The sequence below is a fragment of the Anser brachyrhynchus genome, assembly GCF_964034855.1.
Source record: "Anser brachyrhynchus genome assembly, chromosome: 17".
Lineage (NCBI taxonomy): Eukaryota > Metazoa > Chordata > Aves > Anseriformes > Anatidae > Anser > Anser brachyrhynchus.
Window position 1 is genome coordinate 4952120 of NC_137710.1, and position 25039 is coordinate 4977158.

At 39.5% G+C, this 25039-nt stretch overlaps 1 protein-coding gene and 1 long non-coding RNA gene across 6 annotated transcripts in view; one reads left to right on the forward strand and one right to left on the reverse strand.

Annotated features, from left to right (window-relative positions):
- TMEM132C (transmembrane protein 132C) overlaps window positions 1–25039 on the forward strand; it is a 205090-nt gene that overhangs the window by 88764 nt on the left and 91287 nt on the right. The gene's annotated exons all lie outside the window — the stretch shown is intronic.
- LOC308179675 lies at window positions 1298–25033 on the reverse strand. Its single transcript, XR_013940480.1, has 2 exons — window positions 20355–25033; window positions 1298–19970 (listed from the first exon to the last, which is right to left on the reverse strand). It is a non-coding gene; the product is annotated as an uncharacterized lncRNA (long non-coding RNA).

The following is a 25039-nucleotide window of genomic DNA, read 5'->3' on the forward strand; positions in this document are numbered from 1 at the left end:
GCTGAAAGACGGACTCAGTCCAGAAGAACCTGCTATAATTTATACCCTGTCCTGACACTGAAGAATGACTTACAGACAAATCGGGGAGGGATGGGAGTGGCGTTTAGAACCTAAGAAACCAGTAGTTGTGACAATAAAGGGGCGTTGTGTTCCTGCATTTGGGGTAGTGGTTGAAAGTTTTCTTTTTTGTTCTGTTTCATCTTTTTCCTCTGTGCTTTGCGGAGAGAATCTTTACTTAGAAGCGGAAGGGTACTTTTTTTCCCTGAAATTTCATGAATTTCTGCATCAGTCTCTACTGTTTTCACTGACATAATTCTGTATTAATGAGGTTACCTGAAACTGCAGTTGTGCAAATTCAGATTGTCTGTGCTGCTCCCCAAGGGCTCTTTTAAAGATGCGCTTTGCATCTCTCTGGCTATCCTAAAGCAAACACTTTAAAATAAAACCATATGGTAAAAACTTAGGGCAGCTCTCTGTTGGTTTCCTTCCTTTGCTTCCAGCATTCAGCTATTCATGTTAACTGAGCAAGGAAGGTACTCTGGTATATTCCTGCAGCATTTCTGTTGTGCTCAGGGAGACACCAGATATTACAAGATACTAATCACTGTCACTCAGCAATACCATCCTTAGTCTTAAGTCTCAAAATTCTACAGGCAATGATAACATTTCCTCCTAAATTAGTGTCACCACCACTGGGAATCACTCATGCCCTTTCACAGAAAAAAATTTTTGAGAGGTAGCCTGCTTTCCTAAGGAGGTGATGGGTTTCTTCTGTTCCCCGGATTATGTTCATTTTTATGTTTTGGTAGGAGAATGCCTCGTTTCCCATTATTGTGCCACAGAATAACGTGCCTTTTAGTTGGCTTTTCCATCTGTTGCCCTGAATTGATTAAAAAAAAAAAAATTAGTTTGTGATCAGTCATTCTTACCAGTTGCCCCAAATGCGCCATTTTTTTTCCATTCCTCTCAGGACTAAGCAGAGGTGTTATCTCAAGGTCATTTAATGTCTTTTTCTATAGTTTGTTGGTGAATTCAGTTTAAGAGAATAATAAAACCAGTTTGCATCAGAAGCACATGGAGATTTTGTTTTCCTCAAAATCCTACAAAAAGCACCCAGTTTCCAATGCTGAGGTAGTGACAAAGTGCTGGGGCTGATGATGCCTGAGGTAGGAACTCTTCTGCAGTGAACATCACCTAGGGTCTTGGGTTTCCGACAGGGAGGCTTATATCAAAGTCATGTTGTTTTGAGTCTTTTCGTTGTTGTTGTTGTTGTTTTTTTGAAGCACTTTGCAAAAGTGAATGTTAATAAGTTTATTAACAGATTGTAAACAGGAAAATGTCAATCACAAATAAAAGTATAATCAGAGGATATCTACGATCAGAAAATGAGTTGCCCTGGATTGGACCAGCTAAATCTTCATTTGAGAATGTCTGTGTATTGAGAGATGATGGGCACTTCAACAGGAGAATATTATTTCCCTAGATAATATTGTCCCGAGGATGGAATTTTTCCTTTTGTTATTAAAGGGTATCATCTTGGGAATTCTGACACAGGCTATGAAGTTTACTAGTAAACAGCTCACAGTTCAAACTCCTTTACCACTGACCCCAATGCTTAATAAATAAAATCTTTTCCTGTTATTAGACACCAAACTTTCTTCATGAATGTAATGTTACAGTTTAGTTAGTGGAATGCAGAAGGATTGACAGGATATTTTTAAGGACTTACTTTAAGTAAATCCAGGCTTTCAAGGAAAAAGTTCTAATCGTGGTTTGTTTTTTAGATGCTTTTTAAAAGACACCAAAAAACCCATGCTACATTTACAGGTGTGTAGCCGTTTGTGCTAATGCTTGCCTCAAAGACTCGAAATGACAGAGTGCAACAAGCTCAGCACCATTAGCTCTTTTCTGATTTCATACATTTCTTATTAAAGCATGGAACTCTCAGTGAGGGAAGAAAGGCTCAGTATAGAAGCTGAGCAGATTTCTTATTGTTCTGAGAGGTGAACTGGTAACAAAAGTCAGCACAAAGACTATTGATTATGCTATAATGCCCTGTTGATATGAAACATAAAAGAAGAATCCCAAACCACTGAATTTCTGATTCTCTCAAAAGTAACCGGTGGATCTTATGCCTTGCAAAATTCCCCTGGTGCTCCAAAGGCTACCACAATCAACTCTGTCCATTGATTGCAGTGAGTTTTCAGTAATGCCTTTACACCTGGGCAAAGTGGGTGTGAAATGAACTGTGATCAGGAGAATAGCATTTTATATCAACTTAGGCATTCTGAAATACGTAGGAATGACTACTACTTCTGTAGTGCAAGATCACGTTTGCGGGTTATTGTTTTTTTCAAGTATTGTAATGCTATAGCAGTAAAGTGGGGGGGAAATCCTCCTCCCACTGCCTTCTCATTTTGAATTTCAGACACTTTCCTCCCCTTTTATAGCAGCAGTATATCATATTTACAACATCTAGCATTTCAAGGTTAGATGGCAAAATGTTGAGTCAAAAAAAAATTGCCTTCCCAGGGATACTCAAATATTTCAGCTCATGTTTGGAAGACAGTGCTGATGTGCTACTGGTTGATTTCATTTCAGAAATGGACAACAAAATGATTCATCTAGACAGAGTCAAAAAGCTGATCTCAACCTCAGTGCTCACTTTTCAAACAGTCTATGATCAGATGTCTTGTGTGTTGGTAAGGCATTTATCTATATACAGTGCTACTTCTGGAGGTTTTCAAGTTTTCAGACCCATATGGCACAGTATTTCATATGAATGTCAGCAGGCTGAGTCCTCATCAGGATTTCATATATACGTGTCACCAAGTTTTTCTGATTCAGCTCCATCGCTGTGTCTTCATACTTCCTGTAGGAATTAAAGTCAGACCAGGAATTATCAGTGACTTTTGCAAATAATTCTGTCTCCTTCTTACTTTTTGAATGTGGTGTAATGGCTGATGGCTACTACATTTCTATACTGTATTTTTTTAATACTTCTTGTCAATAGAGTTTTAAGGTACCTATAAAAATTCAACGATCTCAGTATCTTTTCTCTGGTTTTGTGTGTTTCTGATTTTAAGCAGTTCAGGCTAAAAGCTGACATTTCCAGCACACAAAAGGCTCTTTGCAGCAAAAAAAAATTGTAGGCTTTTGTCTCCCTTTGAAGCCCCCTGGGATACTGGTCCAAAGATATCCAGGGCTTAGTCCTTCACACAGGAATTCAGGTTCCCAGGATAATGATAAGATGAAGCCAGGGAATTCGGGCTGCATCCCAAGAGTTAACTGCATAGACGTGACCATGTCAGCAGCTTGCGCTGCTGGAGAGACAAAGGTTTCCTTGGTGAGTCTACATCTGCATCATTTTTATATTCATGCTGCTTATTCCTTAAGCTGGCAATGGTGCCTACACGTAACACCACTGTAGATCATTCTTGGTCCCTGCTCACTAGTCAGCAAAGGATGTTGTCAAAGTCTCACCAAAAATATGTGCACACCTTGACACCTAATTTGCAGCACTGGCCATTTTGCAGAGAGCAACTGTCTTGCTTCACCATCATTTGTGGCTTGGCCGAAGAGTGTAATTGTAGTTTATGCTACTCTTTATGACCTGACTTTGATTTAAGCTGTTATAATTTACAGGTTTGCTCCATTTCTTTGAATCATTGGTGACAAGGCTTGGTGATTGTAATTATCTTTTTGACTTTAACATTTTCTAGCAGTAATTTCAGAAAATTCAAAGGAGGTATAAACAAGCAAACGTGACAACTGTGTTATTGCAAATAAACACACTGTAAAAGACCCACTGTATGTTTTATGCCTATCCCATAATATTTACTAGTACTTTTTGAATACAAATAGACTTGCTGGTTTCTGCTAATATATATTCATTCACATATTGGAGTAAGGCATTTATCAGATAAAGGCATAGACAACCTGGACTGATTCTGTTATGATTAAAACAAAATGAGGCTAAATGATGCATTGTTAATAACAGAGGAAAAACTCTGATGTAATTGAATAGACTAAGCAGGTATTCAGAGGGAGATTAGTACTTTCAAGGGAAAAATAATATATTAAATCTCCTGAAGCTAGGAATTATTCTATATATAAACTGTAAAAGAAAAAAAAAGTCTGTAAAACTACTTTTCAGGTGATAATAGTTTCCAAGAATATAGCATAATTCAGATGAGACTGGATATCTTTGCAAACAGTGATTATAATTTTCAATTTTTTGCCAGACAACATTATAGTGACTTTCGTTTAAACATTACATTTATTCTTTCAAGCCTTAGCAGGGCACTTATATGGTATTTAAATTGTGTTCATGCCTGTTTTACTTGGAGGGTACACCAATGTATTAAAACGCTAAAAGACTTGGTTGTGTGGTGAGTAAATAGCAGAGGAAGGACTAGACTGCGTCATTCATAGTCCCCTACTCCGACTACCAAATGTATAGCTTTTCTGAGCTGTTTTATCAAAGATAAGCACCCTTGAACTATAAACATGCTAAGTTATGTTTTCATTGCAGTACTCAGACCTATTTATATGAATGTTCTAGCTTTCTTGCACAAAGCTCTGAAAATGTCATGGATCAAGACGGTAGGCATCTTCTAGCACCCAGCCAAAGATGTCAGTCTACGGCTTACTTTTTAGTGTTTAATTCTTGAATTTTAAAGGGATTAAAGGCACTTTTCTTTTTTAAAATGCTTTATGTAAAAATAAATATCATATTTTGTTAGCAAGAAAGGTTTCTCTCTAAATTTACATTATCAGTTCTGCAACCAACACAAGCTCGTTAGTATCCTATTTTCCTGCAAAGCTGCACTGAAGAGTGCTTTAAATTATCCCATCTTATGAATGGTTTCCCTTTTTTATCAGTTGGAAAACCTTTACAAGCCTCATAAGAGTCCTTGAAGCAGTTACCTTTGAACAATTACACCAGATTGTTATAAATTTTCCATATTGTTTTTATTGCCTCTCTGAAGTGATCTGGGATTTTATATCCCTACTTTTTCATAGGGTCTGGTTCTCCTGGCAGATGCATGCTTACATCTCCCAGGAACTCTAATGAGAGGCAGGCATTTGTCTGGTTTGGAGACAAGACCTCCTTACGCTTATATTGAATTTATTCTTTTTTTCTTTTGAAATAGTCTTTAAGGTTGAAGAAGAGAACTAGGACAGCCTCATTCCATTCCTAGCTGTCCTTTTCCTTTGCAATATAATCACATCCTTTCTTGACATCTTCAGTGAATTACAAATTAGTAAGCGTAGTTTGTACTTGCATTTTGAATCCTGAAAGAATATCTGCTAACACTCTATGAATCAGAAATAATGACAAGAAACCAATACTCCAGTTAGGGGATTAGAAGTACATTTCATCTCTGCTAGCTGGGGGTGGAAGGCTGCTGTTTTTACAGGTTTCAGTATTACTACTTTCTTTGCTATTCTGCTCACACACAGGCATTGAGCAGCCATCTAGGAGATTTTAATTGTATTAAAGGAGCTCATTCCATATTGTTTTTCGTGCATTCCAGGTACGCAGCTATTCAGTGTGTGCAGATTTTACATCATGCATGCACTCAGATGTGGCTGTATCGGATTTAGGATGCACTGCACAGATAATTTGTGTGCATATAGCAAATCCAAGGTGTTCTGGACTTTTCAGTGTTGGCAGGTAAGGACATAGGAAACAGGAGTTCAATTTACAGCTCTCCAACAGGCTTGGGCAAGTTAGACAAAGCAGTTCATCTCTGGGCATGGTGCAGTACTACTTGTCTTTCGAACTTGTCACCTTGACTTGCGGGTACAAGTTCCTCCTCCTACCAGTTTGTCTAGTGTTTTGGTTATGACTGGAGCCTCTGAGCACATAGTAACTATGGAGCAAAAACCCCACCTATGAAACCTGGAAACAAGACTGTGACGGAGCTGATACATACAGAAATCATATGGTTGTACCGCAGACAGCCCGCGGTAGAGCTCCATTTGATACACAGGTCTCATGAGACCTGGTTCTTTGGTTTAACCCTAGTTATCTCTCTCCTAAGTGCTTCTGATATTATAGCTGTTGCAAGAAATCTAATTAGCTAATGCTTGTACACTGTGTTCAGATCCTTAGATAAAAGTCAGCCTACATGCACGCATGAAGTGCCAAGAAATATAGTCAGTAAGCTTGCTTGCGCAGCAGGGTATCTTGAGATTAACATGGCCTGTGATGATGGGGTGACTTCCAGTTTTCTTTTCTCTGTCTTTGCTAATTAAAAGGAGTAAATAGCTGCTAATTAATGTGGGCTGATCATTTTTTCTCTTCTAAATACCTTTGTTTATGTGATCTGTGTCACTAAGACTGTCGGGAACTGCTTCTAAGTTAGCGCTATCTAAAGGATAGTAAGTAGTAAGCCCAGCGCTATGCGAGGTTGGCTTTGAGTATCAACTCAAAAAAACAAGCAGAAAAATCCCTTATAATAATGAAAAGGTAGGGAAAATGCATCACTTGGCTTTCACTTTTGTGCATCTGAGTTCACATCCTGTCTCAGCACAAAAGCAAACAACGTTTTGCTGCTCAGCACTGCAGAGCTCACGCATTCCCTGTGGTTGGAACTGTCTGCTCCGGAGATTTGACACAGCCCTTGTTGAGAAGCTTGTATGTTCAGTTGTAATACTCCTATTAATGCAAAAATTCATTAAGAAACTAGGTGGAAAATGCAAAGCTTCTGTGCTACTTAAATCCACTAATCCTATTTTGACGACTTAGATGGTGAATAGGCTTCAGGCTGTTGGTCTGCAAGGGAGTGAAATTCAATCCAGGTGAATGAAGGAGACAAGGCTTATTTTAGTGCATTCTGTACCATCCATTAAGCTTATTTGATCCTGAAATCAGGAGCAGAAAAGCTTGCACAACGGGTAAAGGCTTTTTGGAAATGCAACATCATCCAACTATGTTTACAAAATATTTGACTTTGACAAGCTAAAAAAAAAATTGGATCTCCACCTTACAAAAGTTGCTGTAGATGTCATGAAGACTGACAGTTTCACAAATTGAATAATTTGGAGAACAAGAGAGAAAATGACCATGTCACTATCAATTGTAATCAAAAAGAATTAAAAATATATATATATATTTCTTCCTGATAGAGATATCAGCTCAACTTTCACTGTTTGTCTGGGATTGCATGGTTGATTTGGAAAATGCCTCAGACCTGGAATCCTTTATCTGTCTACATGGCTGTGGAGCATGATGAAGAGAAGCTCTACGCTTTACCAGTAGTGCCTCATCCAGGCATTTCATATCTGAAGTGGAATGGTCTTGCTTTAACTGTCATTTATTTGCTCTTTGACCTTTACTTGGATAGTCCAATAAACAGTTGGTATTTGCTGTTGTGAGGGAACGGACTCCTAACTCAAACACACAAACCAGTCACTGATAACATTAGATTTTGTGGTGTACAAGGCAGCATGTGAAAACAAATCAGGTGTTACACATTCTGGTCCTTTATTTCCCATGTAGTCAGTGTATGACCTTGGTGAGACATTCAGCCCTTCTGAGCTGCCTGCCCTCTGCAAAAGAGCGCAGTGTGGCTTGGATCATAAACAAAAATGCTTTTCATGCCTGTAATTGCTACACCTTTGATAAGCATCTATAAATAATATTAATATGGACCATATTTGAAGTAGAACACTAGGAATGAAAAGTCAGCATCAGCAACAAGGATCCCACATACTCTATCCCCTCTCCTTTTTATTTATATGCATCAGATTTATCAAGCACCTTCAGGTAAGACAGAGAGAAATGCTGAAGCGCACAAATGCCTCTTAATATGCCCTTCAGTTCTCTGCTTGCATTGCTGCGTCCTGCTGAATAGAAAAAATGAGATGTCTATGGACATTTTATGTGCTATATGCTCTTGATTTTTCTTTGTTCGGTACTATTTATCCAATCACAAAGCATTTTATGAGAATATGTCAGTCTTACACCAGGGTAATGGACATTCTATTACTCTCTCTCTGCAGACAGCATTGAAAACATGAAGTGTAAAATCAGATTCATTACCTAAAGTCTCAGAAGAGAGCAAGATGTTAATTGCAACTTGGCTTGTTAAACTTTGTTGTTCATTGTCCCCTCTATTTAGTTAATTATAATTCTGCTTCATATTCGGAACAACTGCATGTGTCATGTAACAGTGATACTTATTCATGGAATCTGGAGTTTATGCACATCATTTTTGTGCTGCCAAAACATTTTCAGAATAGATTTTTATTCTTAATAGTTCATAAGGCATGTTTGCTGATATTAACTATTCTGTGTAAGGTGCCACATACACAAAGGGTTTAAACGCAACTTCTGGTGCTTAGTACATGAGAATCATCAAATCAATTCTATGCTAGATTATTACCTGAGGAATCTGATGCAGACAGTGAAAAGAAGGCAAAACAAAACAACAACAACAACAAAAAAAACCAAAACAAAACAAAAGCAAAAAAAAAAAAACACTTTTCTGTAACTAGAGTCAGAAGTTTTGAAATCCTGAGTAGTGAAACCTCCATTCCAACTTTTTTGTTCGTTAGTTTATTTAAGTTGTTCTGTTACAGGTTATGCGTCAGGTGTTAGGTAGTGGATGGGTTCTACTGGTGCTAGATGGGACTTGCTTTCTTAACCATCATAAATGACATTTGGTATAGCTGGTGTTTCACCATGCAACCCATCGTCTTCTCCTGGGGAATGAACAGTACCAGACCCCTGTCCTTTTTGCTTACCTTGTAGCAGAGGGTTTTTGTGACTCTAGCCCTGGCTGTCTGCTCAGCACATTTTTATGCAGGCTTTCAAACCCTGAAAACAGGCCAGATGCATCAATGCAACACTGTACCAAGGAATAAGTTGCTGTCCTGAGTGGTAGGGCAAATCTAATTTCAGATAAACTGAAATTCTTACATAACTCAGGCACTGTTGTGGCCTGTGATACCATGCTTTGAGTTGCACTGTGTGCAGAGCTTGCCTGTGTACTGCTAGCCCAGCTTGTTTGTAAATTAGGAACCCACCGTTAAAAATTTGGCTCAGCTCAATGCATACAAAAGATGCTCTGAGCTTCTTTCCTTGCTTGCTCTTCAGGTTATGGTTCCTACGCTATCTCATTGAGCCAAAACTTGTATTATTGGCTAACTGTCATTGAAGAAATAACTCCACTTAAGTTTGTTTCGTATTGTAACTGTTTTGCAATGAAAAGCAAGACTGACAAGGTATACATTTGAATTCTTCTTAATTTTTGTGGCAGGAAAAAAGAGGAACTATCTCTAGGGGCCGCAGATTGCTGCATGTAATTGAAGAGGTAAAATAAGAGATGCTGATGTGTTGTGCAGTTTAAAGTGGTTTGAGGTACCAGCCTGTTTGTTGCAAAACATTCCTGTTCGGTAGCATTTCAGAGACTCCTGGTTTGCTCCCTCCTTTGGTTTTCAGTCAGTGGCTCTGTAGGTAGGAAAGAGGAAAGCACAGTCCTTTGGAGCTGGTGACACTGAATTGATTTTTGGGTGTCTCTATTTTAGGCCACCCCCTGTGAAACACTTTACAGCAACATGTGCACTCGTGCCATGATTTCAGTTTTATTAGAAAAACAGCAATACCAGATGAAAATCTCTCGCCCAAGGCATATTCCATATGTTACTTCTCAGTGCTTTATTTTCAGGCCTGCGAGAGACAAATGCACTTATTCCATTAATAAAGCCTGTGACTTAAAGTGCAGTTCTACCCTGGAAAAAATAGAAATGTGGAGTTCTAAGTTCATTTTCCATCAATAGCTTCTCCATTAAATTTGTTCAGATTACAAATGAAAAGGTGGTGTTATTTTTCAAACTGTGTGCCTGTAGGCCTCAGCTTTGCCCGTGAAAGCAGCCTTTTCATTCTCATATGGAAATCACAATGAAGAGGGCAGAGATCAGCGCCTGTGCTCCATTCCACCTCTTCAAGGTGACTTCTTATTTTTGTAAGGTTCCCATTATTTACTGCTATGAAGCCCCATTTAATGTGTATGTAGGGGGCAATAAAAATTTTAATAATTAGAATATATATGAATATACTAAGGAAATAAAAATACTGCTTCCCTGCTTTTCTCCCCTCAGTAAACTCCATTTGCAAGTTTTAATAAAATTGTGTAAGTACAACGATTTTGTTCTTTTAAGTACCCCTCCCCGTAATGATTTCATAACCTCTGAGTTTTCAACTCTCTGCATTATCACTAGAAAATAAATCTCCCCTACCATTCACACGATGGATTTATTGCCTTTGTGAACCTCACATTACCCTTGGTATTACTGCGGCTCTGCTAGCAGTCCTTGTCCTTACCAGAAGCTTTAGACAAATGTCATTAGCCGATAGAGGATCCGGCATGCACTGTGGAAAATGCATTCATCCTGGGGCCTTAAGCCTTGTGAATAGAAGAGGTATAAATAAAAAATAAAAAAAATAGGTCATTGGTCTTCCAAATGCCACTCTTGCAAACAGAGGCTGGGAAATTCCAGCCAGAAAGGCTTCACAAAAAGGTAAAAATAAGCATCTGTTTTCAAAGAAGTTCCGAAGTACTGAAAAGTTTTCGTGTATCAATGTGGAAAGTTGTCTTTTCTGGGGGAAAGAAGGAGTAGAAGGTGGTGGTAGGGGTGGTAGTTTTCTTTCTGAGTCACTTGAAGCAAAATCTTTTTGAAAAACACCAGTATAATAGGATTAAGAGGGCAAAGATTCTTAAAAATTAGTAAAATTGGATTCAGAGAGCAGGTTGATAGTGAAAGACAGAATTAGATGTTGGCTAAAAGCATTCTTTAGCAGCTCTATTTCAGATGGCTGATAAAGAAGCTGATCCTGTAGTCCTCATTCAGGCAGAATTCATTTGGGTCAGTGCAAAGCTTACTGATACATGGACTGCAGGATCAGGCCTGTACCAGGCAGCATTTTGAATTATGGATAAACACACTCCCCAGACAACGCAGAAGGTGCAAAGCTTTGCAGGAACAAAGAAAAGAGGCACTGATTTACCTGGAGGAGGAAGGGCCCTGCTCTCAATCTCTCCTGGTGACCTTGGCTCTCAGGAGGGCTGGTGAAGTTGGGTCTGGCACAGGTGACCCAGACACTTTGCTTATGTCTGTCACCGACGTGTCCTGAATACCTGCATGTCTGGTTTCGTGGAGTAGATGTTTCTCATCAGATGCACAACTCCATATCAGATATCTCAGGGTTACCTCTTTATCTCAGGTCTATCTAGTTACCTCTAGGGAGGGTGTCCAAAACCTGACTTAGGTACTTAATCCAGCATTCATTTCGAGAGATTTTTCTGAGACTTTCCACTACTACTTTTCTGTAAGAATAATTAAACATTTGAAATAGTTTGTCTCATCTTCTTTTGCTATTTTTAATATGCTGAAAAGATGGCCTTAAAATGTCAGAAATAAAAGGGGAAATGGCCTACTGGCCTACGAAATAAAATGAAGTCACAACCAAATGATCCTGTGGCATATTGCTGTGGATACTTCAGTTTACATTAGATCAATATTAATTTATTGCAAGGCTGGCACACTCTTTGGATATTTATTAACTGTTTGATTGCTTGGAAGCTGGTAGCTTTGCTCCATATAATGAAAATGCTTACATTTAGTCAGCCTAGTGGTTCTCCATGCTGCAAATTAGTAACCCCTTTCCCTTCCGATGACAGAAGCAGCAGGGCTATGAGGTTGTGATAAGTTTTCATCTCCATGTGCAAACAGGTAATACTCAGACCTTAAATAATTTACTTGAAACAAAATCCTGGCTCTTGCAGCAATTTGCAGTGTGAATTTACCCCATCTTTTTCTTTTTACAAACCATTGGGGGGTATAAGCCCTCTAATCATGTCTTGGTACAACAGCATAACAGGGCTTCCAGCTACTATCTTGAGGCTGCTTTTTCTGCTCATAGTAATAATAGTACAGTCCCATCTCTGGTGTCAGTCGGGTTGCCTTTACATCTGTCTGTTTGCTGGAAGCATCGGCATACTGACATGGCTGCATTTGTGTTAAACTCGCCACTGTGAGCTTTAAAGCAGAATATATACTGGGTGTATAAGAGGTAGCTTGGACCTTGAAGTATTCTAGTTGTGTTTACGTGATGTTTTCTGATGTAGTAGACAATGCTGAGAGCTAATAACATTTCCAGCTGGATGTACAGAGGGCCACATGGACTGGAGCAGGGGATTAGAAGACCTAGTGGTAGATTAAGCAAAGATACTGAAATTTTAGGGGTCTTTAGGTACTAAAGGCCTCATTTGATTATCATCCACAGCAAGGGAAAATCAGAACTGGCTCTGAATTATGTTGGCTTGATAGTATCTGATAACCTTTAAAGTCAGTATCTGAAGTCAGACCTATCCCCTTTAAAGTTGGTAACGTGAGCTGTGCCAGACCTAAAGGACAGGAGATTGAGAACATCAGGGTCTTGCTGGACTAAGTATTTGTGGAATTTTGTAGAAGGATCTGAGGGACTTGGTAATTTCTATCTCCCATGGGATACTCTGAGTGTGAATGTGTCTGCTGCTCACAGAAGAAAAGAAAAAAAAAAAAGAAAAAGCATAATTGCATGATTGGCTGATGAAATCAAAGTGGAATAGCTGGCAGCCTTCTTACTATCCTCCCTGTGTTTTTCTGTCATTAACATGCTAGCTTTGTCACCTCCGATCAGGGAAAGATAAATCCTTCCTTTTGTAAGGAGCAGAAACACTTTCCCTCAGTACACAGAATAATGGCCTCTTCTGTATATTATTCATATTCTTCTTTTTGTACTTGTCATTTCTCTATATCCTTGGTTGTTGTATACTCCATAATTCTTAGTGGTTTTATCTAAGGCCTTTCAAATAAGGAAGTGAATGGCTTAGGAGATGGGTAGAGGTTTGCCAAGGCTCTAAATTGACTGACATATGTCATGTGCAGGTCTGGTACCACTACCCTCGGTGGCTGCTGAGCAACCTCATCAGCTTTCCGGTGCGCAGGGCCAGTGCCGTAACATCCCTCATAATGACAGGCTTGTCATTACCATAACACAAAGCCTGTAGACTAGATTTTTCTCACTGATTTCTAGAAGTACTCTGCAGAATAGGACAGAAATGGAGCAGAGGATTGCTGCAAGCCCATACTGGTTTTCTGTGGACCAAAAAATACAATGTGCAGCAGCTTTGTCAGTCCTAAGCATCTGAAAGTTATGAATCAGGTGCCCCCAAACTAGAGGGAAGTGGAAGGAAGATGTATAATGCTATATATTAGTGCTCTTTTTGTTCAGTAACTACTGTTTGAGCCATTATAATGCACTTGTGACATTTCCAAGCTTTTCTCCACAACCTGAGATGGCTTTAACAGAAATTGCATAGGAGGTTGGAGGGCATGAACTGAGGTTCTGTAGCAGCCCTTGAAATCTGATTGCAGGGGGATGCTCCATGTGTGCATTCACGTATGTATGCACGTGCTTGGTTACCAAACATTTCATTTATTTTTGGATGTTATTAGTCTGATACAGACAGTGTTGGGGGTAGCTGCTTCAGCATTTTTGGAAAGCACATCCTTTGTTGCTGCTGAAGCTTGTGCAACTCTAAATCAGGTGCTTGTGTTCTGCCCTGTCATATGCTATTTAGGTCTAGTGCTTTTCTGCTGCATCAAACTGAAACAAAATGATTTTCATCCCTGCAGTTAGTAGCTGGCTGCAGTTGTATTAATTGAAATGACTTTTGGGGAGAGTTGTGGAGGGGAAAAGACTCCCCAGGAGATAAGAAAGGAAACATGATTTATGCTGATTTGTAATCCTTACAAAGAAAAGGAATAAACACAGTAAGTGTTAGAAATATACTAGTCTATTTCATCTTGTGGGTGGCTTTTTTCTTTTTTTAAGTGTATCATGACCTTAATATCTGCATCCAGGAGCAAGCTGTTGCCTCTGGCTCTCACCGAAAGCTGGTTTTCTTTTGATACATCCCAGAATCTTCCCACTGATTTCTGCAATATGTCAAAGGAGCTCAGCAGTTTGTTGACCTCTCAAGACTTCTCTCTGTTCATTTTGGCCTCAAGAGTTCACAGTTGTCCTCAAGTGCAGGTTCAGCCTCCAAAAAAAAAAAAAGTCTATAAAAGGTCTTGCTGAAATGGCTGATGGTAGCCCAAGGGAACTGTTGCCCTTGGGCACGTCCAACAATGGTTGTTGAGATAATATTGATGACCTAAGTGAGCCTGGAAAATCAAAGGTGTAAAACCTGATTCTGTAACTGTACAGCAATAAACAAAAGGCTCGTGGTTTCTAATGTACAGACATCTGCCTGCTCACTCCCAACCTGTCCCCACAAAAAAGCTTCTCCGCCTTTTGAAAGGGGCAAACAGTGCCTTGTTGAAAAAAGTGTCAAGTCATGCTTTTATTTTGATTGCAGTGTTTATTTCATCTCTAACTTCCTAGTGAGTTTCTATAGGAAACCCTTTTGTTTGATAGTCTGTAATTAGTATTAAAGATGACAGCCCTCTGTGGTCAGATAGGAGAGAGTTGGCTGAGATGTTCTGCAGCAGTAATTGCTGTTACAGTTAGGTATGAGCCAGGAATAAGGCAAACCAAACACATACAAAAGGGAAATGGAAAGCAACTTTCAAGCGAGTTGCTGCCTGAACTCTTGTTCCTAATCCTTCATTGTAACAGTCCTGCAGCTGGGCAGGCTCATTTCTGTCATAGTCAATATTTATTCCTAGTTTTCTGTAACAGGAATTGGACACCACTTACCTAATGTACAAAGAATTTAAGGGGCTCCTTTTGTTGGGATAGATTAGTCAATGCTATTCAGATCTAGACAAGTCAGCCCAAAGTCAGAGAGCGTGTCCCTAAAAGGAGCAAGTCTTCAGATGGGAGAACAGGCATGATCATGAGGTAGAGACATGAAGAGAGCTTCTCTGCTAAGGAATTGTGTAAAAGTTGAGGGAAATATTTACTTAACAAATACTTTTGGACACCAGAAGTTCGCAGTCTAAGAGGACCCCTCGCTGACTGTGTGAATACTGTCTGGCAGCCTCAGTGAATGGGCCCCAGGTACATGCTTATTGAAAATGACTGTATGTTTCTTTTGAAGAATAAAATGATACCTCTGCACTGTGATGTGACCCATCTGCAAACTAAATCCAAAGAAATAAGGAGCTGAAGCTGTAGGGCTGGATTCAGGGTTACCTGTCAGTGCAGCTGAAGAAGAGCAGGGATGGGCAGGCTGGAAGTTACCTGTAACAGGGTGGTGACTGGGCCGGTTAGACAAATCTCTGAATGAAAGAAGAAGGTGAAAATAAATGAGAGGAATAAAAACAGAGTGTTACAAGAGGATGTGCAGAGGTATACAAAGCTGAGAGAAAGCAAATACAAAGGGACTGATAATGGAAAGGAAAAGACAGCAGAGAGAAATAAGAAGTAACTGTATATGAAGTACCGTGTGTGTTTGTACGTATAGACAAGTGTATACACGCACTTACAAGGTAAAACCCACCATGTTTTGAAGTGTTTCTTTATGATAAGAAAAATGTGTCTGTCACTCAGTAACTCTGAAAAAAAAAAAATAGAACTGTGGATTTATGTTACAAAACAAGTTGCAGGAGGATGGGGGTGGTTTTCTACCTAACTCGAACTCCCTGAGACGCATCCCACCAGTAATTTATAAAAAGTTATTGAATTTATTGTTTTCTCGCTTCTGATCTACGTGAGTTTCCATCGCATGCCCTTCCCACTGGCTGTGGCCAGCCAGCTGGTGGCCCCGTGGAAACCCATGTGTGCTGCACGCATCTGGCCCAAGGCCTTTGAGGTCAGCAGCAGTGCTTGGGCTTACTTCTGTAAGTATTTGTGCTGATCTCAAGGGCTTCAGGTCTGCACCTAAATACACAAACTACCAGCAACTGCCTCAGGGCACAAGGATCTCTGCTATTACTGGGTAAACTTAAAGCATGAAAGAACCCAATTTGGAGGCTGCAGTACTGTAGATCACTGGCAGCTTTTACCAGGTTAAGACTCAATTTAAACATAAAGCTAGCAGTTCTGTCTGCTGTATTCCCCTAGACCATCTTTGTAGTATTTCTATCGTACTGTCAGCATGCAGATTAGAATACAAGGTGTGCAAGAACAGCAGCGGTGTTAACGTGACTTAAAGTGACTATATGCAAGTCTGAGGATCACGATGAGGAAAGCAAGTATTAGAGTACAAGGGATAAAAAGGAAACCTGTTGCCATAATTCTCAGTTTAATCTGCACTTATCTTTCTTAGAAATATTTCTGCTTTGTCAATGGCAGTTCTGGCACTCATCTGTGCCAGAAGGTTGCCCCTGGCTGGTTGGAGCTTCTCGGTACTTCAAAGAGGCAGGGAGGAGGCAGGACTAAACGGATGGCAGCACAAGTTATGATAGCACCCGCGGAGTCAGCAACTCCCTGCTGTGTGGGACATCAAGGGAGTTATCTTGCCCAGAATAACGGTAAAACGCTCCATCCCTGAGTCCACTGATTAGAGTAGAAAAGATAGACCGATTAGAGTACAAAAGAGTACTGCATCTTGGGGATGAACCACCTGCTAATCAGTCCCTTCTTTTATTGCTTGTACGAATACATACTATAACACCTAACATTTGAAACAAGTATTTGCCTGAATGACTCCTCTCTTTCATGATGTTTTAAGGATACCTGCCCCTTCCTCTTTAGAGCAGTTGATCTCAGATATTATATTTCTCTAAGGGAAAAGGAAACACAACCTTCATGGCTGATGGCAAAATTGTGTCCGTAACAGCTGCTGAAGGGGGAGTGTGGATGGGATTAAAAACACAAAGGGATTGCAGAGGAAGATTACTTTAAAAAGTCACTTGGGGTCTAAGTAATAATCCTAATAACTACTGCAAACATTAAATATTTTCCTCAGCACTGCTGTTGCTCTGGCAGCTGGGGGAATGTCACAAATATGCTGCTTAAAGATCTTTTTGTAGTCATAGAATCTGCATGGAGCAGCAAATAAAATCTCAATGCATTTATTTATCCAAAAATTGTCTCTGGATTTATAAACTAGATCTGTGAAGGTGATGAGCTTGTATTTAGCACGTGCAGCTGAATCTGCACTCTGGATTCACCATGAGAATTTTTTGTTTACTAACACCCATCTTTCTCTCTGCAAGCATGTTTTGGTGTGAGACAGCTGCTTATTCCAACTTGCTTTTCAACAGACAGCAGAGCATAGTTTCCAATGGTTGCTCATATAAGGCGTAATACCTCATTATAAATGAATGTTCACCTTTAGTGGACTTCACAGGGAGTTTACCTAGATGTGGGTTATGCATAACTTTCTTCAGTTTCTTGCAGGGCCATGAGATGGATCTTTGACTTGTACCCATTGGTTATTTTGAGTTTCAGATCATAAAGGAGCCTTTCTACTCATGTACTCTTTAAAGAAATTGAAAGAGTGAATAAATCATAAGAAATCTGCAAATTCAGCCTGTCCTCTCTTCGGTTAAGGTTAAGTATCTGAAATGCTTACCATAGGGGAGTACAATGGTATTGTAACACTGCTGCAAACACCTCCCAGGCACTATAGGACTTCAGTTGTCTCAGTAAGAGCTTCCCTTGAGTTTCTTATGAGCCCAGATTTCCTGCTAATTCCACGAGGTAACATGAAAAGGGTTATAAAAAAAGAGGTTGAAGAGAGCAGTCTTGTGATCCCGTGTTTTTGTGCTTCCACATGTCCCCATCTGTTGATTAATAGTTATATTATTTTGTAAACTCCGAGGTGAGGAAGATCTTCCTGCTCCGTATTTGGATAGTGCTTATCACAACGGGATCTCCATCCTTCATAATGGGAAGGGATTTTTATGTTTTGGGATGCCCATATCAAGCATTGCAAAAATATTAAGGATTACAAAAGCAAGCATGGGGTTCTTCTTGTTGAAAACAGTTTTTCTTCTGTTTTCCCTCTTCCATATTTCTTAATAGAGGTGGTGATTCCCAGTTCCAGAGGACTAGGAGCTGAGGCTTTAAAAAAAAAAAAAAAAAAAAAACATAACAGCTATGTCCAAAGAAATTCTTGAAGCTATGGACTGGGGAGTTAAGCAAAGGAGGATGTACGCTGAACTGGAGTTATCTGGTGCATGACTTTTTTTTTTTCTTCTGCTTTGGGCCGTCTTGTTTACTATCTTGTTACTGCTCTGATAATTTGAGCTCAATGACAGTGGTTTTACCACCTAGGTGGCTCCACAATGCAGTTATCCAAGGCAGAGAGCAAATATAGCTTATAGTAGCCATGAAGTCCCTTAGGTTTAGAGCTCATATGAGCTGCCTCAAGTTTAAATACTCTTCTCGACCAGTGGATTTGAGAATAACTTGGTAATAACTAGGTTGAAATGTGGCTGTTTCTCTGAAAACAGGATGAACTGGAGTATGCAAGTTAAACACAGTAGCAGCCCTGTGACAGCTCCTGTGAACATTAGGAGCTTACAGTGTTTATCTTTGCTGGAGGCAGAATATTAACAGGTTGTAAATTCAGATTGAGTTTCCTTTCAGCTTGGAAGACAGATCCAGATTCTCTGTGTTGTGTAGTTCCCTCTTGCTTTTATTTATGTATATGTATTTTCCTCCTGTCTTTCCTCTAATCCCTTAACTAGTGCTATTAACATTCAGAGCTGCAGAAAGCAGTTTTGCCATGTGATATATTACAGGGTTAAATGACTAGCTCTTAGACTTCAGTAGTGTTATCCAAGCTTCACAGATAACATCTCTTTTTCCTTTTCTTTTTACATAAACAATGAAGTACCTGAGATCTAAAGAGGACTGGGAATGATGATGAAGAGTTAACCATAGAAATTGACCCAAACCAAAGAACTCTGTGACTGGAAAATCCCCAAACCCATTTAATTTCTTCTTAGGAAAAAAATAAAATAAAATACAGCTGACAGCATCCACCTCGTGCCTTGCAGCTGAGCTCTTCAAAGCTTCCTAAGGGATTTGAAGCACCTATTCCATTGAAATAAAAGACAGCTGATTTTCCTAGTGTCTCAGGGAATTTCAGTTATGTAAGAAGCACTATGAAAGAACAGCCCCTGAGCGATTTTGAATCCCAGGATTCCTCACTGGAAGTGGAAGGAATTTATATAATTTTGATGGACAGCGAAGTCCCCAAAATATGCAATTTTGGGGGAGCTGACTTTAGTGCAATTCAACTGACAGAGGAAGTTTCAGAAATACTGCAATATGCCTCTGCTGCTTACAGAATTAAACCTGTATTCAAGAAGCTTAGGCATTCTGGTTTAGAGGTTCTTAAGGACTTGATTACTGTATTTTCATAGTAAAATATTTATTTATTTTTTGTATTGATATGGCATTTTTTTCAAAGTTGTTTCAAATAGACCAACATTCTAAAAAGTGAAAAGAAAATGGGAAGAAGCCAGAAATGAGGGCTAAATACCTACATTTCCAGGGACATTTACTTTTTCTTTTTTTTAAACATTTCCTGAAGGACTTTTCTGGATACTACGTGAAAAAGAAAGTGCCTGAAGGAAAACAGATGCTCTGAGGATCAAGATTTTCCATTATAGTAATGATCAGCCCATACTGTAAATCTAGAAATCAAAGAAAACAAAATTCTTGCATGGATGGCCCTTCATACTAGCCTATTTAATGGGAACCAAGTCTGAAATACTGCTGTTAGCAGCAATGTATTACCTAATAAATTTTGTACCTAAATTCCCCAGATGAGATGGGGCTCTCTTTTGCTGCTTACCTGTGCATTTGGCTTGTAAATGAAAACCTCTGTAGCAAAGGGGTGGCCATGTGAAGCACAGGTGGAAATCCGCTTGCTGGGGTAGGACGGAGGCAAACAGGGCTCCTGAGGCTTGTGTAGAGTCATGCAGGAAGCCTGGAGCTGACATCTGATCCCCACTATTCCCCGAGCACAGCCATAGCCACTTAATCACACCCACTCTGTCCATGTACTCTGCAAATCAAAGAAGCATATTTGAAAGGTCGACACGGCTAACCAGGCCGCAGTCTTATGTTCTGCTTGTGGCTTCTCAACTAAGACCAGCAACAAGGCCTCTAATGAATATTATTTTGCAAGGCAGATGGCTGTCCAGTTCATTTAGAGCTGTGGTGAGATCTATCAACTCATTTCACATAGATGAAAGGAAAAAGACTTGCTTAATAAAACAAATCTTGCTTAATTGCAGTGGTTAGTCTCCTGCCTGGTTTTATGGGTTCCTGCAGCTGGCTTTAATCTCCTGATTTATGTTGGGAACAAAGAAAGAAAGGAGTGAAGTTAAATCATGGCAGGAAGAAGTTGAAAATTTTTTGGCAAAACCCAGAAAGGTTAGGGACTTACTGTAAGGCGCAGCCCAGAAACAGGCCACCAGGAGAGGGTCCCTGGGTCTCAGGAGGTAGGGTAAAATCGTTTCTTACAATGTGACCTTTAGAGTCAGTAATGTCAAATGTTTCTCCTAGTCTGGGCAGCTAAGGGAGGAGTAGCAGAGCTGCAAGAAACATTGAAGCTCCAGAGAGGACTGACCAAAAGGGGTCAGTATTTGTTAAGTTGAAACACCAGTTTGGCAAATACAAATAGATGGGGATTTACCTGTGGAAGTACAGTGGGTTTAGCGCCAGCATTCCCTCACCCTGCATGGTGTGGCCTGTGCTCAGCACGCGAGACCTGAGGCCTACCTCACAGATGAGCTGGTCCCCCCACTTAGACTGAACTTGCATCTGTCTTTAATAGTTACGTTTTGAATACTTCCTAAAGAAAGGTCTTCCAGCACAGCAGCTTGGGCAACAGATGTGAGCTGAAGAGACTGTACAACTCAGTGGTCACTGATCTGAAACCGGCCTGCGCTCAAAGTACAGCATCCTGGGAATAGCATGGCATTTATGAGGAGCATAATGCAGAAGATGCAGAGCTAAGTATAACCCTCTGAAAAGAGACAGTCTAACAGGACCAGAAAGTTAGTGACTGGAAAACTATTCCAGGTATTATGGAGCCTATAGGAATTTACTATTGATTTAGCTTTTTATTCTCCAGGGGAGCCTTGTCTACCCCAGCTGCTCTGCAAAATTTGTTGGAGTGCAGCCTGCCAGTACTGCTAACCCAATGTAAGAGTCAGCTGCTGCTGCCGAGGGTTCAGTCCTGCTCCCCCCTTTCCTGACTTACTGGTGAGCTAAGGGGGTAGTGTTAATATGTGGAGGAGGATTTAGCTTCCCGGATGGCTCACTGCAAGATCTGATCAACAGGCTGTGCCCTGGCTGCACCAGGGAAGTGCAAAAGCATGAAGCAAGGACTCTTCCTTATTTCTCTGAAGTGACAGAGGTGATGCTCTCTAGGATTAGCGAACATCAGCAAAATCACAGAGCACATGAAGAAACGTGTGCAGTACTCAGCAGTCTGTCCCGTCTAGGCCCTGCTGCAGGTGGTAGAACCCTCCCATGGCTATAAGCACTTAAGCGAGATTAAAATTTAAATAGGGAATTATAATTTGAGCTCCTGCAGTTGTAAGTCACATCTTCAGCTCTGGCTGTTGCTGATTCAATTGCCTTTCAGTTACTGTCTTTATCAGCTGTATAGTATTATGTCTAAACACTGCTGAGGTTTCTTGTAATTTGAGGACAGTGAAATGGAATGGCAAGATTTTCATCTGCAGCTCTGATCAGCCTGTATTAATTAGAAGTGTCATTTCTAAGTTTGACACATTAGGAAGGTAAGGTGCTAAATGAAAATCCTTGTGTACAACTAAAAGCTTCAATTGGAAACAATATTTGCTTGGAAATTGCAAACTTACACAAATGCATTCGGTGTGAGATTGTGTCAGTAAATATTTTTACTGGGTCTGGATGACAGTTATGTAATGATATGTAGGTGAGCTGCTGGAGACTTTTTCAGTAATGTCTTTAAGATGCAGCTTGCTCAGCATGCCAAGTGAAATGTTTTAATTTTCCCTTTGAGGGAATTAAAGAGAGAAATCTGTTACCCAGTTATTTTGAGACAAAGTTGAGGAAGAGATTTCCTGTGCTGTGAGTTAATAACCTTAGAATTTGAAGCAAGAAGCCCCATTCTGGCTACCATGTGTTCATAAAGCTTCAAAATCTCATTCAGATGGAGTCTTCTGTGTAGAATGGGATTGAAGCTGACCTCTGGTATTCTGTTCTGTTCCTAATGATGGTCTTTCTTTCATCTTTCCATTGCAAGGTCTGCTTTCGTCAAAAGATCAAAAACTGTGCTTAACTTTTCATCAAACTCAACAAAATGAGCTGCCCTTGAAGTTTTGTGCATATGTAGGTGGCTTGCTTAGCAGGGTATGTGTTTAGATCCAGAGGAAGTGGAGGGTGATTTTTGTTACTGGTCAGCAGACCTGGCGCCTTTCTTTAGTTTATCCTACTGCCATGGAGAGCACATAGCCACAGTGACAGCGGACATTTACTGACACCCACAGAAAATGCCATAATTAGATAGAAAAAAGTTGGGGTGGGACATTTTGACTCCACTTGGGTGGAAGTCCAAAGTGACAACTTCTGGTTGTGCTGGTGGATACTTCCAGGCTGTAGAGATGTGCAAAACCACCTTTCTGTGAGCATAAGCAGCCACGGCAGATGGGAGAATTTTGCAGTATGAGTGGGTGGGGAAGCATGCACTGAGGGAACCTGGAGTACTTCAGCTGTTTGTCACCTCCATTTATTGTCGCTGTGCCTGCTTCCCTTAAGTAAACATGCTTAATGTATATATACTGCATAGATTAGGTGGGTAAATACAGGAGACTGTCAAGCAATTTGGCCTTCAGGTCCTCTATCTCAAGGTTTATTGAGGTACTATAAGTTACAAATTTTTATATACAAAGTTGGCACTATTGATTTTTAAAAATTAATATTTAATCACAGGCATACAACAAGGTCAATGGATTTTTGTTAAGGAATTAAATAGACTTTTCCTTGCTAGCACTCAAACACTAAGTAAATAAAAAATTAAGTGAAAACATTTGTAGCATATGGGTACAGACTGCATTTAAAAATGCATGGGGCTCAGTACTGTCTGATTTAATTCTGATTCATCCATTGACCTTGTTATATAAAACTCAATGCCCTTTTTAGAGAGAGAGTTGCAAATTGTGCTTCTGCATATTTATTTAGGAAGTTCAATCTTCTGGGTGTTCATACCCTAATTCCAGTGCTAAGTGCAATCACAACATTGATTTTTCTCGCTAAACATAACCTACTTTACCCTGGGATGGATTTTATTTTTTTTTTTCAATGGGCTTTATATAATGGTATATGTGAAAACCACTCAACTTAATGCCCCATATTGTAGTTAATTAACAAAATGGCATTGTAGCCATGGTCTTTCATCCTCTGGCAGTGTATTTTACTGCTAACCTTGACCACACAAAATGTCCATCCTAATTAACAGGAGACCAGGTATCGAATATGTCAAGCTACATGATGGAAACGGCAATTTACAGCTGCTGAGGAAGTTGTAATTCTGTTGAAAATCCAAACATGAGGAACTTCATTTTGACTGACATTATGCCATTTCAAAGTCCATCTCAAAGAGCAGCTGAACAAAGTATTTAAATGATCAGGTTTTACTTCTCCCCAGTAGCTAAATAACAGTATCGTAAAATATGTCCAAATGTCTCCTAAAATACATGCTACCAAAAGCATGCAGATGGATTTTTATGGATTTCAAGATTGGTAGTAGTGTTTTCTTATTAATGAAATGTTTATTTATTTATTGTTCATTTATTTGAACTGTATGCTGGAAAATTTAATGGGGCTTAAGGCTTTAATGAAACTTCAGTAGCAGATTTGATTCTCCCCTTACTTTTTCTTGGTTTTATTTCTGGGTAATTCAACTGAAGGCATTAGGGGTACATCAAGTTTGTGCTAGTTTTACTGGAACAAGACTGTAATTTGTGAAGCTCCATTGTGTTTCTTGTTGCAAATGAGAGAATTAAGCGCTTTGCTTTTATACAAAGAAAAAAAAATGTTTTCTTTTTCAGTGACTTATATTACTTGTTTTTGTCTCAGTGTTAAAAATCTTCAGGAAAACAATTACAGTTGCTCAAATTATTCATGGCTACATTTTTAAAGTGTTTTAATGTCTAAAGATATGCATATGCATTTTTTGCATCAGTCCTCTGGGCTGGTGGAATTTTGTGCCTCTGTCTTTTTGAAGAGAGAGACTGTATAAGTACCTGAACTGCTTATTCTTAATGTTTTGTAATAGAACTGGAGGTCAGAAGTTGTATGTTCTGCACCTAAATAGCATCTTTGCTGGGAGTTCTTCATACAAATGCTCCTTAATTAAGCAAATACTCATTAATTAACCCTCCATGCAGTTATTGCTGATGATACTAGCATCACTGGATAAATACAGTTAACTTTTTACTGGGCATAACAAGTAACAGTGGCAGAAATTTGCATCCTGGAAGAATATCACTGAATTAAAAAGCCTTGTATTAGCCAATGGCTGCATTCTCTCCAGACTGGAGATTCCAAACAGAAACAGAAATTTCCTTGGGAATCTGTCACCAAGAAGGCAGAAGAGCAACCTGTCCACTAATAGCTAGAAGAATACTATATATATAGGTGGATTATTTAAAATTCTCAAGTGAAATATTCATCTGTGCAATGATCAAGCACAAGCTTGTCTTGATACAGATGAACAGAACCTTATGAAGTCTTCTCTGTTGGGACAAATTTATCTTTGAAAGAAATTGTTACCAGAATAAAGAAATAAATGTCGAGTGCAGATTGTCCTACAAGTTTAGTCTTGGTCATACCCCCAGCCTACTGTTGGCAGAACATATAAAGGCACACAGGAATTTGATTCTGTCCAAAAAAAAAAAAAGTAATAGGTGGCCTTAGATCTGCACTCATTATATCAGTCTACATTTATTTATGGATTAGAAACGTCTTTAATACTTAGCTTAATTTTGATACATTGAGATTTCCATGCTTGAGCTATATTAGGAAGATCACAGTCCTGAATGACTCCTATAAACTTTTTACAACTGCTGTTTCCAACAG